Genomic DNA, 14,609 nt, shown 5'->3' on the forward strand with positions numbered 1-14,609 from the left:
AAACCTGACTGCAAATAAAAGGATGAAATTAAATTATATAAAATCTCACAATTTTTGAATGCTCAGCATTGGCAGTTCTGGAACTGGTACTAACAAACACCCTTGATGGTCCATGGAGTCACAACTACCCTCCTCCAGCAGAATGCCTTCAGGTGAAGGTAGAGGAACATTAGCAGCGGGCAGGATGAGGGAAGCTTGCACTGCTGTTACAAATGCTGCACTACATACTTCACTCCCTAGAGGTCTCAACATGGCACAAAAGGTGGGGTGGGGGAACCACTTCTCTCTCTCAAAAAAGGAAGCAAAAACATGTGCTAAAATAAAACACATAAAATCACCATATTCCAAATATCAATTCTACTTCACTTCGCGGTTCCTGCCCACCAGCCACAGGATGACAGTCTGATCAGATAAGACTGGCCTGCCGCTGTACACTGCATTAAAATGTATATTACAAACAACAGGCTCCATTACCCAGGGATTTTCTTGCTGCATTCCTAATATTGTCTTTCTGCATGTTTTATCGCTCCTCATTTCTCCGCGTGCTGTTTGCTTTCTAGTGCATGCAAACACATCCCTTTATTTGTTTCAACCCTTCTCCGATTCCATCTACCTTCAGCTAAGTAACCTGGTTTATACCTCTGTATATGCATCAGTCCCTGTTTCCCAGCTCTGGAGCTGCTTTCTGATTGCCTCTTACTGCCTTCCTCCTCCACACTTTTTGCATCTCACCACCAGCACCCGCCATCGCTTGATCACTGATATCTTTGAAGTGTGCCATCAAACTTAAGCCCAATTTATGAGAGATATTTCCTTAACTGATCCAGGGCCACATCCACATGCTGCCTGTTCCTAACAGGACACCTGACAAAACAGGCAGTCTACTTCACTTCGCGGTTCCTGCCCACCAGCCATAGGATGACAGTCTGATCAGATAAGACTGGCCTGCTGCTTCCCACATATCAGTGGTTAATTGCATTTATTTATTCACTTGTTTCAGTGTATAAAATGCACCCAAGCTGATCCCTGGATTTATGTGCATGATCAAAAAATGAAGACAACCTAAATGAAAAATCTCATTTCAGAAGAGCTGCCCAACTTACAACAATAACTCCCATTCCACCACTCAAGTGTGGCCTCAAAGAACAGATTGCGTCAGAAAAATTGCAAGGTGCCCTGAAGATCAATACACTTGTGCTCTGTCAGACCAATTAGAGAAATAAATTCCAGAGCTGTGGGACACTTAATATCTCCTGGCATCATCTCACAATCTGGGAACTTTCAGTAAAACTGTCCTGGCTGCTCTTATCTGTTTGGATGAGGCATAGAGAGATGGTCTCTAAGGTAACCAGGATCCAAACCATTTAGAACGTTTATGGATCAAAGTGAGTACCTTCCACTGCACCTAAAACCAAACTGGAGGCCAGTGCAGTGTATGAAACATGGGTTTAATATGCTTGTGAGAGAAACTCCTGTAAGCAAGTGTGCAGCTGCATTCTATGCTTGTGGAAGTTGCCGAGTGTCCTTCAAGGGGAGTCATACTTGGAGCAATCCAATATAGAAGACATCCCATCTGCAGCTGGGAGCACCCCAGAAATCTGAGGTGGGAACCACAGCTCAGATAGGAAAGGCTGAAGCCTTCTAGGCAAGCAATGGTGGGAAAAAAGGTGCACTTGGTGACCAGTGAATTCTATGGTGTCTAAGAGCAGCCAAAGATCCAATAGGATACAGACTAGAGCTGTGTGTCAGCATATTGGTAACACTGTATCACTTACATCCTTCTGTCTCACAGCAGCCTCCAGGGCCGGCTCTAGGTTTTTTGCCACCCCAGGCCAAAAAAAACAAAAAAAACCCCTTCCATGAACACAACTGCCAAAGCAAAAAAAAAAAAGGTGGTGAGAGTGCTGCCCCTGGAATTGTGCCACCCCAAGCACGTGCTTGGTTTGCTGGTGCCTAGAGCCAGTCCTCACGTGTACAATGAATAGGAAAGGGGACACAGCGGATTCCTGTGGTGCTCCAAATAAGAGCCCTTGAGATCTCTTTGAGAGAAGAGTGCAACTCCATCTTCCCCTGCCAGGATCTGCAAATGCATCAACAATGTATTATGGTCAGCTGTATCCAGGGCAGATGTGTCCTTCCTGATGACTCATCCAGATTTAAGGCAAGATTTAAAGGGGACAAGAGAATCTAAGGATTCCAGATAAAGACCAGGAAAGAGATGGGAGGAATCGAATCATACTTAAGAAATGGAAAAATAACTCTTGGATTACCTACTGTATTCCTGGCTCCTATATTCTCCAGTGCTTTGTTCCATCTATTTGTAAATGACCACGCAATGGGGCTCCCATCTCTTCTCTTCGGGAGACAGTTCCAGAGCATAATACCTCTCAGAATCAGGAAGCATTTCATGACATTCAGCCTAGATGTTCTTTTGATCAGAGCCACCCCATTACACTCACCCTGGACCAACCTAAAGATTTCACCCGCTTTTGAGTTCACACTCAAATACTACACTTGAGTTTATTCCTTTTAGCTGCCACTTAGCAAGTCAAGCTGATGTGGGTGGGAGGGAAACTTTCACCCTGCAGTGAACAGCTGCTGCTTCTCCTGATCATCTTCGCCCACTCATAATGCCTCTTGCCAATCGGCCTTTGGAGGATGTTACTCATTTGTTCTCTCTTCTCTGGGCCAAACCCCAAAATCCTATTAATCTCAAACTGGGTGGGAGTTTTGCCTGAGTAAAATCCGAGCACGGTCTTGAAGGTTTGGCCCTCAGTCACTAGCCCCTTTTAAAGGTCACAAAACCCAAGCACAACTTCCAAGCTTCCCTATGCGGTTGTGTTAAACTGGAACCATGTAGCACAAGCCTCTCTGTTTTCCTGTACAGCAAGGCTTGGTGGTGCTCACAGACACTGAGAACGTGGTCAATGAATATAGCTTCTATGGCGGTAGCTGGTGTCATTGAGAGGATTCCAGTAAGTAATTTACACATGCATGCACAAACAATCTTCGTAAATCTATGAGCCAGCTGCATGCCACTAAATAATCACAGAAACGAAGCCTTTTGTGAAGATGAACTCTGCATTACTTGGCTTCAGAGACGATTTTCCTTCCCCCACCCGCCACTGAATTGTTTGCTTTTCCTTCAGGATTTCTGGCATGCACTGGAGCGTAATCCTGCTTCCTGACCTAGTCATCCTCAGCAAGGTGTTATTGCCAGAGTCTTTCACCTATATGGTGGTAGTGAATAGTTACTAAATTGGACCAAATGGAAGGCAAATGTGGGTAAGTCATTGGGCTGAGAGTTAGGTGATCTGGACTCCATGCCTGGCTCTACCACTGACTTGTTGTGTGATCTCAGGTAAGTCACTTCCCGTCTCTGTGCCTTATTTCCCCTATCTGCTAAATGGGCATAATGTTACCCTTCTATGTAAAGTACTTTGAGACCTACAGATAAAAAGTGCTATATAAGACCTAATGCTCAGATTCTCAAAGGTATTTTAGATATATAACACCCATTGATTTCAATGGGAGTTAGATACCTAAATACCTTTGAGATTCTCGGTCCAAGTACATGACTATTATCAATTAATTATATTAATGCTTCTGCCATCTATTCAACAAGAGCTGTATTTTCTCCATGTAATTCCATTCCTTCTCCCCTCAATCTCCCACCCCACTTTTTAAATCATGGACAGACAGGCTGATTTGGAGCCTGCAGGATCTTTCCTGGTTCAGCCACTACGGGCACTAGAGTGGGACACTGAAACCATTGCTTCTGTGATGGTCCCATCCCCGGCTAGCTGAAGAAGGAAGACACAAAATGTGATGCCTGAACCTGGATCTCCCAAGGCACAAGGGATAATGATATCCAGAGGTCATGGAATGAGCCACTTCCCCTAACACACCGATTAACAGGAAGTTAATCTTAGTCTCAACATCAGTCCTGTCATAAAATACAACACAAATCTGGAAGCAGCAAGGGCCTTTGGTAAAATGTGATGGCATAGGCTATTTTGTGCATGCCATTCTAAAAGGGATCAGGTTTCTGTCTCTGAATGAGAAGTAAAGTTTGCATATGTGGGTAAAATCACGGAAAAGCCATGAACATCTTCTGTTCATACACATACATACACACACACACACTTACTTTTCTTGGCTTTGTAAATATCTCCAAGCCATTTAGCTTAGACGCACAGCTTATTTCACCAAAAATGTAGCTCAGACGGTAAAGGGTGTGGGTGAGTGTGTAAACTAGTGTTAACATCCCAAGTTAATAGCATACAGACAAGGTGGCCATGACTGATTATGTAGGGTCTCAGATACCAGTGTGATGGTGCAATACAAGAAGCTAGAAAGGAATGAGCAGAAGAGCAAATGCCAGGTTTCTGCCAAAGTTTACACTATTAATTAAATGAAGACTTTAAAAAAAAAACCCACAACTCTCACATTATGCAAACTGATTTAAAATCTTAGTTCCTTCCATTTAAGGGGAATTCTTGACCCCAGTGCAGAACCAGAGTATCTGGGCTGTATAGTGTCTCCTTGGACTTAGGCAGTTTATCACTTTCACAATAGACTTGTTGGTTGGGGCATGTGTTGAGAATGGGTGCTGATAGACACCCTCATATTGCCCTACGATGGACACCAGAAGGAAGGAGGAGGAGAGGTAGACCATTGGGGACGTGGCGAAGGACCATTGAAGAGGAAATGAAAGGCATGGGAATGAAGTGGGATGAAATTTGCTGCCTCGCTCAAGAACGAAATGAATGGAGGAGAATGGTTGACGCTTTATGCTCCACGGGGAGTGAATAAGAGGAAGAAGAAGAAGAAGACAATAGACTTGGAAGGCAATGGAGATAACAGCTAGCCCAGTGCATCTGTAATAGCAATGAACCATATTACAAAGGCCATCCACTTCTAGTGAAGATCATTAAATCAAAACATCCCTCATTATTGCAAGCAGCCCTCCTAAGAAAGTAAGCTAGTTACTTTCCTCATCAGTCATATTTCACAGCTACAAGATTAGGTTCCAACAAAAGGTAAAGAAACACAATCTCTGTATCTTCAATATTCCACAGATCAAGATGAGGTCCACTTGTGCTAGTTGGTGAATTATGGTAAAATTATGGTCAGAAATCAATCCTCTGTCAAGATGACAGCGTGACTGCAACCAAGCAACAGTTTGGAAAGCTAGGATCCCAGATTTGTGCTTATTGCCCACTTTGGAAATCAACTTAAATTGTACAACTTGTTTGCAATTTAGGACAATAGTGGCAGTTAGTGAATTGCCATTGTCTCACTTCTCCACAAGCATGGCTTTGATGGGAGGGGTGCAGATTTCCTCTTGCTATTTTTAGCAGAGAAGTGGGATCAATGAGAAAACAAGCTTTTCTCCAGCTAGGAGATAAATAACGAGTGTCGAGTTCCACCAGGCTGGCTGGCCTATCACAGGTCACTGTCTGTATTTCCAATGGTAGAAGTTCAGCCCTTCTCCTCATTGCAGAAGTGTCCTATGCCTCAACCAGGTAACTTTCAATGGTGGTGGGTGGAGAATGAAGCTCTTTTCTGGGATGAATGGAGGATATTGCCCTCCTGGGAGAAGGTTTGGAACATACACTCCATTTTTTTTTATGTACCATCTGATTTTTTTTATGGGTAGGAATTCAACAAAACAAAACAAAACAAAAAACACTTCTCCAGAAGTACCTGTGAGACAGGGTTAAAAGCCAGTCATGGCAGGGATAATTAAATGATATCCAGACAACAGAATGAACCCAATCAGAGGTACAGGATGATTTCCCCTACACACAACCCCCTTCAGTTTGAGCACAGCCAACATCAAAGCAGGTGCTCAGATAATACCCCGATGAGGCCCAGATTGATAGAAAGAATCATTTGAGAGAAAGAGAAAGAGAGACAGATACCAACAGAGTTAAAAACCAATATACTGTACAGTTGACATCACTTGTAAGAGTACACATTAACTGCTTCATTGCTGCCTAACATATAAAGTCTGTTGTAATAATTGAGCGACAACAGTTACCTAATTGCATACTTAACTGTAAGAAGTGAGTGAAAGGTCATAAAGTGTCACAATAACCTATACTAAAATGTTGATGGGAAAAGGTGCAAAAGGGAGACTGAAAGACTGAATTAATCCAAACAAAAAAAAAAGCCTACCAAAATAATTCAAGAACAGTGTTAAGATCATGCCTGCTAAACAGTAGAATTGTGGGACTGGAAATCAATGGACCAAAACTGATGCATCGGAAATGAGGCATCATTGGTAAACAAACTAATGAGGGAATGGCTCTTCCATCCACCACTGCCTTTTGGGAGTCTTAAAAAAACACTGTAGGGGCAAGAAGGACTGCAAGCTGTCTAACTACAATTACTGTCTGGGAGACAGGTCAAACAGAATCACGCTTTACCATCATGGCTGTCACCCCCACCATAGCTTGGAACTCCAGGATCCACCGTAACGTCATTGGGCCTTCATCATCCTGATCCTGAGAGATGTCCTCACCAGACTGGGCCAGACGGAGGAACCCAGATGACAATGACTCCTCCACAGCCTTTAGCCACTGTCTTTGGCTAAATACCAAACACCATCTGGCATGGGAACCTTGGATTCCTACAGTCGGCCCCCCTGATCCTCCTGATGTGTCCTTTTTCTTTCCCATCTCTCCTTTTTCCTTCTAATGACAGTCTGGCTTAGCCAGAAAAGACTATATATTTTGCAAAACTGCTGTAAGCCTGTGAGCAAAGACCAAAAGCAATGCCCTAAACAGCCCAACTCTGGTACGAGTTTGCCAGGTCTCAGTGTAGCTGATAGACAATGTGCCATGGCAATGTTTCTCCAGCAGTGAGGTTGCAAGTGAGAGTCAACACCAGAGACAGAAGATGTATTTTCTATCTTTGCTGTTCTTTTCTCTCCCTCTTGTGTGCGTTTGTCTTGTTTTGTCTTCTAGGAATTTGAATTGGACTTTAAAAAAAACAATAGCAGCAGAATCAGTTCCAGCTTATCTCAGCTAACTTCTCTTTTCCCCAAAATGAACAATTATTACCATCTTTAATACCATCTAGAGACTATTAAATGGGGATGGGTTCCTTCTAAAAACTCTTTATAGCTAAAGAGAAAACAAACAAAGCCTATTGTTAAAATGAAAGCATTACTTAATACTTTACATGCTTTAATACTTTAATGCTTGAAATGTTTTTTCTTTTTTTCCTTTATCTTTAATAAAAGATTAAAGAGATTTTTAATGGGGTGTTTGCCATCATACTAAGCAGGCTAAGGTCTCTGTATATCAAATCTCAAACCATGTTTAAAGCTGGATAGTGAAAGGGTCATGTTAACACGTTTGACTCTTTGGGTCTATTTATTCCATCAAAATTAATGCAATGGGTCCCTGGAAGCAAAACAGTGCTGCCTCATGTACTAGGTACCTCAACACTGAAGTGTCAAACAATCCCAGAGCATTCACAACACATTTCATTTCATGAATGCAGTATGGGTAGGTCTGCATCTAGCTGTCTTGCAGCCAAAATATGTGTTTTTCCACTTTCTTTTCTTTTAATTCAAAACCTAACCTCTTCAGGTGTTTTGCTGAAGAATAAAAGGAAATCAAAGTTCTCAGAACAAATTGTCTATGCCTTAAGGCCAGGGATGTCCAGGAATATACAATCCTTAAAGAAAAATAAAAGAAGGACCTACTTCTTTATCAGTACAAGTCAGATGGTTTCCAGAAACTGCTGCCCACAGCATCAAATATACTGAAACACTATGGGCTTCTTAGGGCTCAGGAATGCTCACAGTCTGGAGACTGGATTTATGTTTCAACATATCCTCTGTTGCTTATCAAGGGCATGTGCAAGATTAATCACAGGGCAAAGAGCTGGAAGGAACTGCAAAAGCTCTCCGCCATACTCCTCCCAGTTCTGCCGATGTGCCTAATTCACTGACTTCCAACACTCCCTGATCTTTCAGTGCTTGCTGCCTCCTTGTGAGAGGCAGCTAACTGTGCAGTGAATTGGTGGTGTAGAGTAGGAATTCACTAAGGACTGGACTGATTTTGCCAAACTGTTTTTCTTTGGCTAAATCCTGAAATGAATGAGAGTTTTTGACTGAGTAAATATAGAGGAAATCTGTAAGGATTTGGGGGCCCCATTGATTTCAGTGAAAAGTGAGCCTTACTAAGGATGCAGCTAGGTCTTCAGGTTTCAATGCCTTGTTCATCAATCTACATTTGAAGCCATGTCTCACAAAATGAAGTAAACAATCCCCTGGGCCAGCCTAACAAAGTTTGATATCTACAGTTATGCTTAGAACATGTGTCTCAGCCTTGAGGTCATAACGAGACTGTCAGGCCATTGGACCACCCTGTCCGCCCAATATTGCAAAATGGGTGGGGAAAACCATCTAGATAGGATGGGAGTCCCGCAAAGGGGGTAAGGACCCAGTATTTCAAAGGTTGAGAACCCCAGTTGGAGAATATATAGGGGAATAATAACTGGTTCTACTTCCTCTTCATTTATTTAGTCAGACCTGAAAAAATCAAAAATAAATATTTGTTAAAATAATTGCCAAAGGACTGGCTTACAGAGAGCAGAGTTCTTGGGGAAAATGAACATTAGGAGTCCCAGAGGCATCAGATAAATGCTTAACCATTCATGGACTCGTTTGTGGGCATTTTCCACTGGTCTGCCTTGAGGTGGAAAAACACTGGTCACTATCTATGGTGCTGAACTAATGCCAGGCATCTTAATACCTGCCAGGTCTGCTCTCACTGCTGTTGTCTGCAGTCAGTTACATAGACTGTATAGCACTGGGGCAAAATGGACAGTCTTCAGTGTTTTTAAAAGAGTAATTTCACAGATGGATCCAAGCAGATTTAAAGAGAGGCTGATGGGATTAATTTAGGAGGGCAGATTAAAACAAACCAAACCCTAAATCTGTATAATGTGGCTAAGCAATAACTAAGAAGGGAACAGATTACCTGCCTGCAAATAGTTGAAAGCTGTAAACACCAAAACATCAAGGAGGTAATCATTATCCTTACTCATTATCTCTTAAATCTTAGCCTTGGAAAATAAACCTATGATTGTTTTCACTATAAATTTATCTCAGTGTGGTGATGTTATATAGGCACTGATCCTGAACTGAATCAAACAAGGTACAGAGGAACATTTCAAAGGGGCTCAGGGACTGGGGTACCCCTATTATTAATCTGAAAGGCAAAGTAAGGCCTGACATAACCCAGAGGAGATTGCTTGGGTGGCTAATAAACTGATGGTTTCAGGGAGCTGACACCCACTTAAGCACAAGCAAGTCTCCCTCTTGCTGGAGGATATGGGGGTAAACAAGGTCCTGGGCATCCTGAGAACCATCATAAAATGTCTCCCAAAGAAGTGATGGAAACCCCAATGCTAAGACATTTACAAATGGGCTGGACAAAAACACTGAAGACTATGCCACAGGACACAATCCTACACTAGCAGAAAGATAGACTTTATGACCTAATAGGTCTCCTTAGTTGCTCATTTCAATGATTCTTTTATAAAGCATATTTTTCAATGGCCAAAACATCAGAAGAAATCTTTCTTTAATACAACTTTACACTCATGCTGTTCATTCTTTGGGGCATAACCTCCCTCATTAATGTAGCCTACACACTCATGCGCACATCAAATAACATGTCAAAAGATAAGAGGAAAGTGGAAGAACTTCGGTGACATTTGACATTTTCAACACAGAAGTAACAAACAAGTTACGTTGTAGCTGAATGTTAGAAAGGCCATGGAGAGCATGTTTCTTCTCACCAGTGTGGCCCTGAGAGTAAGTTTAATGCAGCCGGATATTATGTCCTCTACTAATATCTCCTGGAATGACAGGAGATGGGGATGACACTTCTCAGCTCTTTGGAGACCTCAATAAAAAGGTCATAGATCTTTTAATTTATGATTTTTAAAAGATCAGGGTCAACTTTTAAAAGAGAATGGCAAGATGGCCACTCGTGATTTTAACAGTATGTCATCTCCAACTGGAAATGAAAATGGCAATGTGGCCATTTACTTTACTTTTTAGAAAACATTTTGAGATCCCTTTAGAGGCTGCAACCAAGAAACATAAAAAACCTTACTGTGGCCTGAGGGTGGCTCACTACAAAGCCATGTGCTAATAAAACCTTACATTTATAGTTCTTTTCAACCAGAAGAAATGGATCCCAAGGCACTTTAGAAACTATATATACAGGAATAATTTCACCTCATACCCCACCATGGAAATGCACCTGCCTCTGGGGTGGGATAGGGTATATGATTTGCCTGCACTAGTGTTGTTGCACAGCATTTAGGGTAGGTAAGTAGGTAGGAACAACATAACATATATTGAAACTGCAAAGTGAAGCAGAAAGTAAATACCCGAGTTGGGATTTAGTCAGGACACGTGAGCTAAAACAACCGTATTCTTGCAGAAGGTGTCATTAGATCATCAATGACTCATTGAGGAGACAGCACATCTGCAACAAATTATGTCCCAGCATCTCCTTGAGGCATTGGTTCAGTATAGATACATAAGGAAAGGAAAAGTTCAACCTGTTATCTCACCAAACACCACTTCCTGCACCACCCTAGGTTTTCCCAGGAAGGTCTCTCAACCCATGACTAGGACCAAGCATTCTCTAACATCATCAGAACAAATTTTCACTGAAAGGATAACAACAAAACACCACCATCACCACACATTATTCAGTTATGATAATCCATAATATCCCAAAGCACTTTTTAAACTCTAAGTACATGGTAAGAGATACTCGCATACAGAAGAATTACTTCACCCATCACTGACAGTGGACCACCTCTGTGGTTAACTGTGGCAGCTGTTTGGCAGTGCACAGCAACACTAACCGATGGTTTAGGGTAGGAACTGCTGAAGAATCTAATTGAAACTACACAGGGAATTTTGGGTTGGTATGATGGAAATACCAAAGTGGAACATAGATAGGACACCCGAGTTAATTCTCCAGCACTTGTGGAAAGAGCCATGGTAATTGTTCAAGACTTCAGATTTACATCTCACAGCACCAGGCTGGGATACTGCTTTATTCTAACCCAATCATCTTCTACACAATTTTGTCTTGATCTATGCTGTGGTTTTCCATTAAGTGAGTTGTCCATTTTCGTCTAACTTGAAAAATATGAAACAACTCTCATAAGTCAGCTTATCTGTTGAAAGATAAAGTTTATTGAGAACCCATAGCTGGTGTAACTTTTAAAAATTCATTTTGGAGGCTTCCCTTTTGCAGTTCTAATTTTAACAAACACTGCTTCCTGCAGCAGCCTGAATAACCAACCAGTCACCCCAAGAACAGATTCATATTTCAGAGATTACAGTCAGTAATATTGTAACTCCAAAAACGTATTCATCAGTAATTCCATGGCTTTACTGTCATTTTTCACATGGAGTTTGGATAATGCCTGATATTGTACATATCCCATGTCATTTAAATGTGTAATGCAATAGCTCATTTATTAAAGTATGCCATTACCTCCTGTAATGTGTTCATGGATTACAACTAGTATTTGTGAGCTCCACGTACTACAGATTTCACATCTTTCCTTTGCAGGTTTCATTACTCCCCTCTCCCTCCCTCCAGCCTTCAGCCCCGTAACCTAGCATATTCACTTCATTTCGTTCAACAGGTAGATCCATGCTACTGAATAACAAACAGAATTAATTCCAGAATTCAGCTTTATGTAAATTCCAAGGAGACTTTAATAAAATGAAGGGATTGGTATCTGAATCTCAGTTAGGTGAGATGGAGAAAAAAGGATATTATTGTCATTCATCGTTAAAGCCAGTCACCATCAATTCTATCATGACATAACAGAATACTTGATAAACCCTATCTGTTAGTGGGGCCAGTTTAAGCCTGTAGCTCTCATTGTGTGCACTGGATGATAAAATGTACCCAAGAGACATGCTGCTGCCAGGTTTGGTTGCCTACAGTTACTTTGTTCAAGTTTATTTTCTATGGGCTTTCACTTCCATGAACCATCTAGCATTAAAATACATAATCTTGGACTGGACTTTTTTTTAAAAGGATGGATGCATTGTAAATTTAGATGTGCAAACCATAGTTAAACACAACTGATCTTGAACCTATGGTTACTGTGATAACTCTCTCGTGTATCTTTGGTATATGTCAGTAATCTTAAGGAAGTGGCAGCTAGTAGTTAAGGCAGAGGACTCAGAATAAGGAACTAGGGTCCATTCTGCTGTTGATTACATGTGTGATCTCGCACAGAAAAGATAGGACTTGGGAGACCAAAGCACCGTTCCCTGCTCTGCCACAGACTGCCTGTGTGACCTTGGGTGAGTCCCTTAGTCTCTCTGCCTTAAATCCCCATCTGTAAAACAGGGATAACAGCCCTCCCTGTCTCATGGGGGTGTTGCGAGAATAAACACATTAAAGACTGTGAAGCACTTTGAGATCTACTGATGAAAAGCTTTGCATAGGAGCCAGGTATTATTACTGTTATTTTGTTTCTATTCAAATTGTTTTGTTTGTTTCTATTCAATTTTTTCCTCCCTTTCTCCCTCTCCCACACCTTTTCCAGTGGCAAGAAATTGGGGAGGGGTGAACCCTAAAGCTGAAATGAAGCAAAAAAAACCCATTTAGAAACAAAACCATTTTTGCTTTGATTCATTTAGTAAACATAAAAACAAAACAGAAACCCATACACCCCACCCCATGAAAATTTATGAGCCAAACATTTTTTTCCAAACATTTCCATGGAAAATACTTACTATTTTTCCACCAGCCCAACTGAAAGGCAGTGGGCCCAGTGGAAAGAACGTTGGACTTGGATTCAGGAGACCTGGATTCTATCACTGTCCTTCTGGGTGACTTGAGGGAAGTCACTTCACCTCTCTGTATCATCTGTAAAATAGGGGTCATGATTCTGACCTCCTTTGTATAGTGCTTTGAAATGGACTGATGAAAAGCCCTATCTAAGCGCTAGGGAGTGGTGTTGTTATTCCTTACACAGGCAAATCTGAAGTTAATATGAGTTTTTCCTGAGTAAGGGTGGAGTAAATGCTAGGTAGGAGCCCGAGGATTTGGACCACAGTGTGGATATGAAGGTATCACAGAAGTCAATACTACAGAAGTCACTCTAATACATGGTTCCAAGTTATTGCCACCTTTCCCTCTCAAAGGATATGGTTTCATCTCTCAGCTCTGGTTTCGCAAATGGTAACAAGTCTTAGAATGGAAATGGTGGGCTCATCTTAGAGCCAACCTCAGCACTCACAAAACCATTGCATGATATCACTACAACCAGCGGTCTGTTTCAGGGAGGCCTAAAGGTGTACAGACAGGGCAGCTGCAGGCCAGATTGATGCTTATGTGATTGTATCTTGAACAGGAGCAGGAGGAATGAGTTCATTTGGCGGAAGCCTGGACAAACAAGAACTGGTCAGTGAACCCTAGAGGATCCCACTGAAAAACAACAGAAACTCAACATAAAAGGAAAGTTTGACCTTTATACCTAGCTCCCCTGGAGAAGTATTAGAGTAATTCTTGCTCCTCTACAATGTCAGTCAACAGCTCCATCTGCTTTAGATGCAAGACAAGCCCGTATCCCTCATTGGGAGATAAAATAAGGAGGAAAAGGCCAAATGCTTTGTAAATGCTTCTGCTCTCCTGGAGAGGATAAACAAATGTCAGGCTGACACACCTGACATGCAATCTTTATCCATTAAATAAATGTTAGTACATTATTACTTTGGTCAATTTGGATGACACACAGTACTTGCTCCAGCTGGGAGGTTTTAGTCTTTGATCCAGATTCACTCTTCAAGGCTTAGAGGGCTCACATTACCCACACCTGCACCCACTGGAGCTGCTGTGCCTAAGGTGGGAATCCAGTTCACTTGCGGAAATAGCACTACCACCCTCTGGCAGATGTTCCTCTAGAGAAGCAACTTTGAAATCCAAACAGGACCCATATGACCCTCACCACTGCAGGCTGCCCAGGATAAGTGCTGGCTGAATCTCCATCATGGTTCTGCTGCTTCCTGGGCCACATTCTCCACTTTTGAGGCTGCACTGACTGGAATGGAGTCTGCAGGTGAACTCTGCCAGCACATGCTGGTGGAACTCAAGGGGTAAAATGGGATTTGACTGGTTTCATTGTTAAATGTGGAAGGTTTGCATCATATTAAAATCGTGTGTAGGAGGATGCGGACATCCATAAGGCTGCACCTGAACAACCACTAAGAGGCCTGTGGTTGACAACACAATTCAGGGCCTGACTTTGTGGACTAATGGTCAGGCAACGGGCAGCCATGTCACAATTCTGGATTCCAAGATGAGGACTCAGTCCCTTGCTCTTGGAACAGCAGAGGTGAGGAGCATACAGCAGACAATACTCCCAATCCATAGGGAAAGGACAGTGCATGTTCCACTGCATTACTCCTCAGAAGATGACTCAGTTTCTACTCCCAAAAGTAGTAGTGGCCTGGGGCAGTCATACTTGACTGTGGGCAGGATGCAAGGATGCTCCTGCCAAGAGAGTATCCTGTCCAAGGTGCTTCACAT

General features: G+C 42.2%; 1 protein-coding gene across 6 annotated transcripts in view; it reads right to left on the minus strand.

Annotated features, from left to right (window-relative positions):
- The window catches only part of LRFN2 (leucine rich repeat and fibronectin type III domain containing 2), a 301,315-nt gene that overhangs the window by 75,888 nt on the left and 210,818 nt on the right, over window positions 1-14,609 (minus strand). The window lies entirely within an intron of this gene.

The sequence above is a fragment of the Mauremys mutica genome, chromosome 3, assembly GCF_020497125.1.
Source record: "Mauremys mutica isolate MM-2020 ecotype Southern chromosome 3, ASM2049712v1, whole genome shotgun sequence".
Classification (NCBI taxonomy): domain Eukaryota; kingdom Metazoa; phylum Chordata; order Testudines; family Geoemydidae; genus Mauremys; species Mauremys mutica.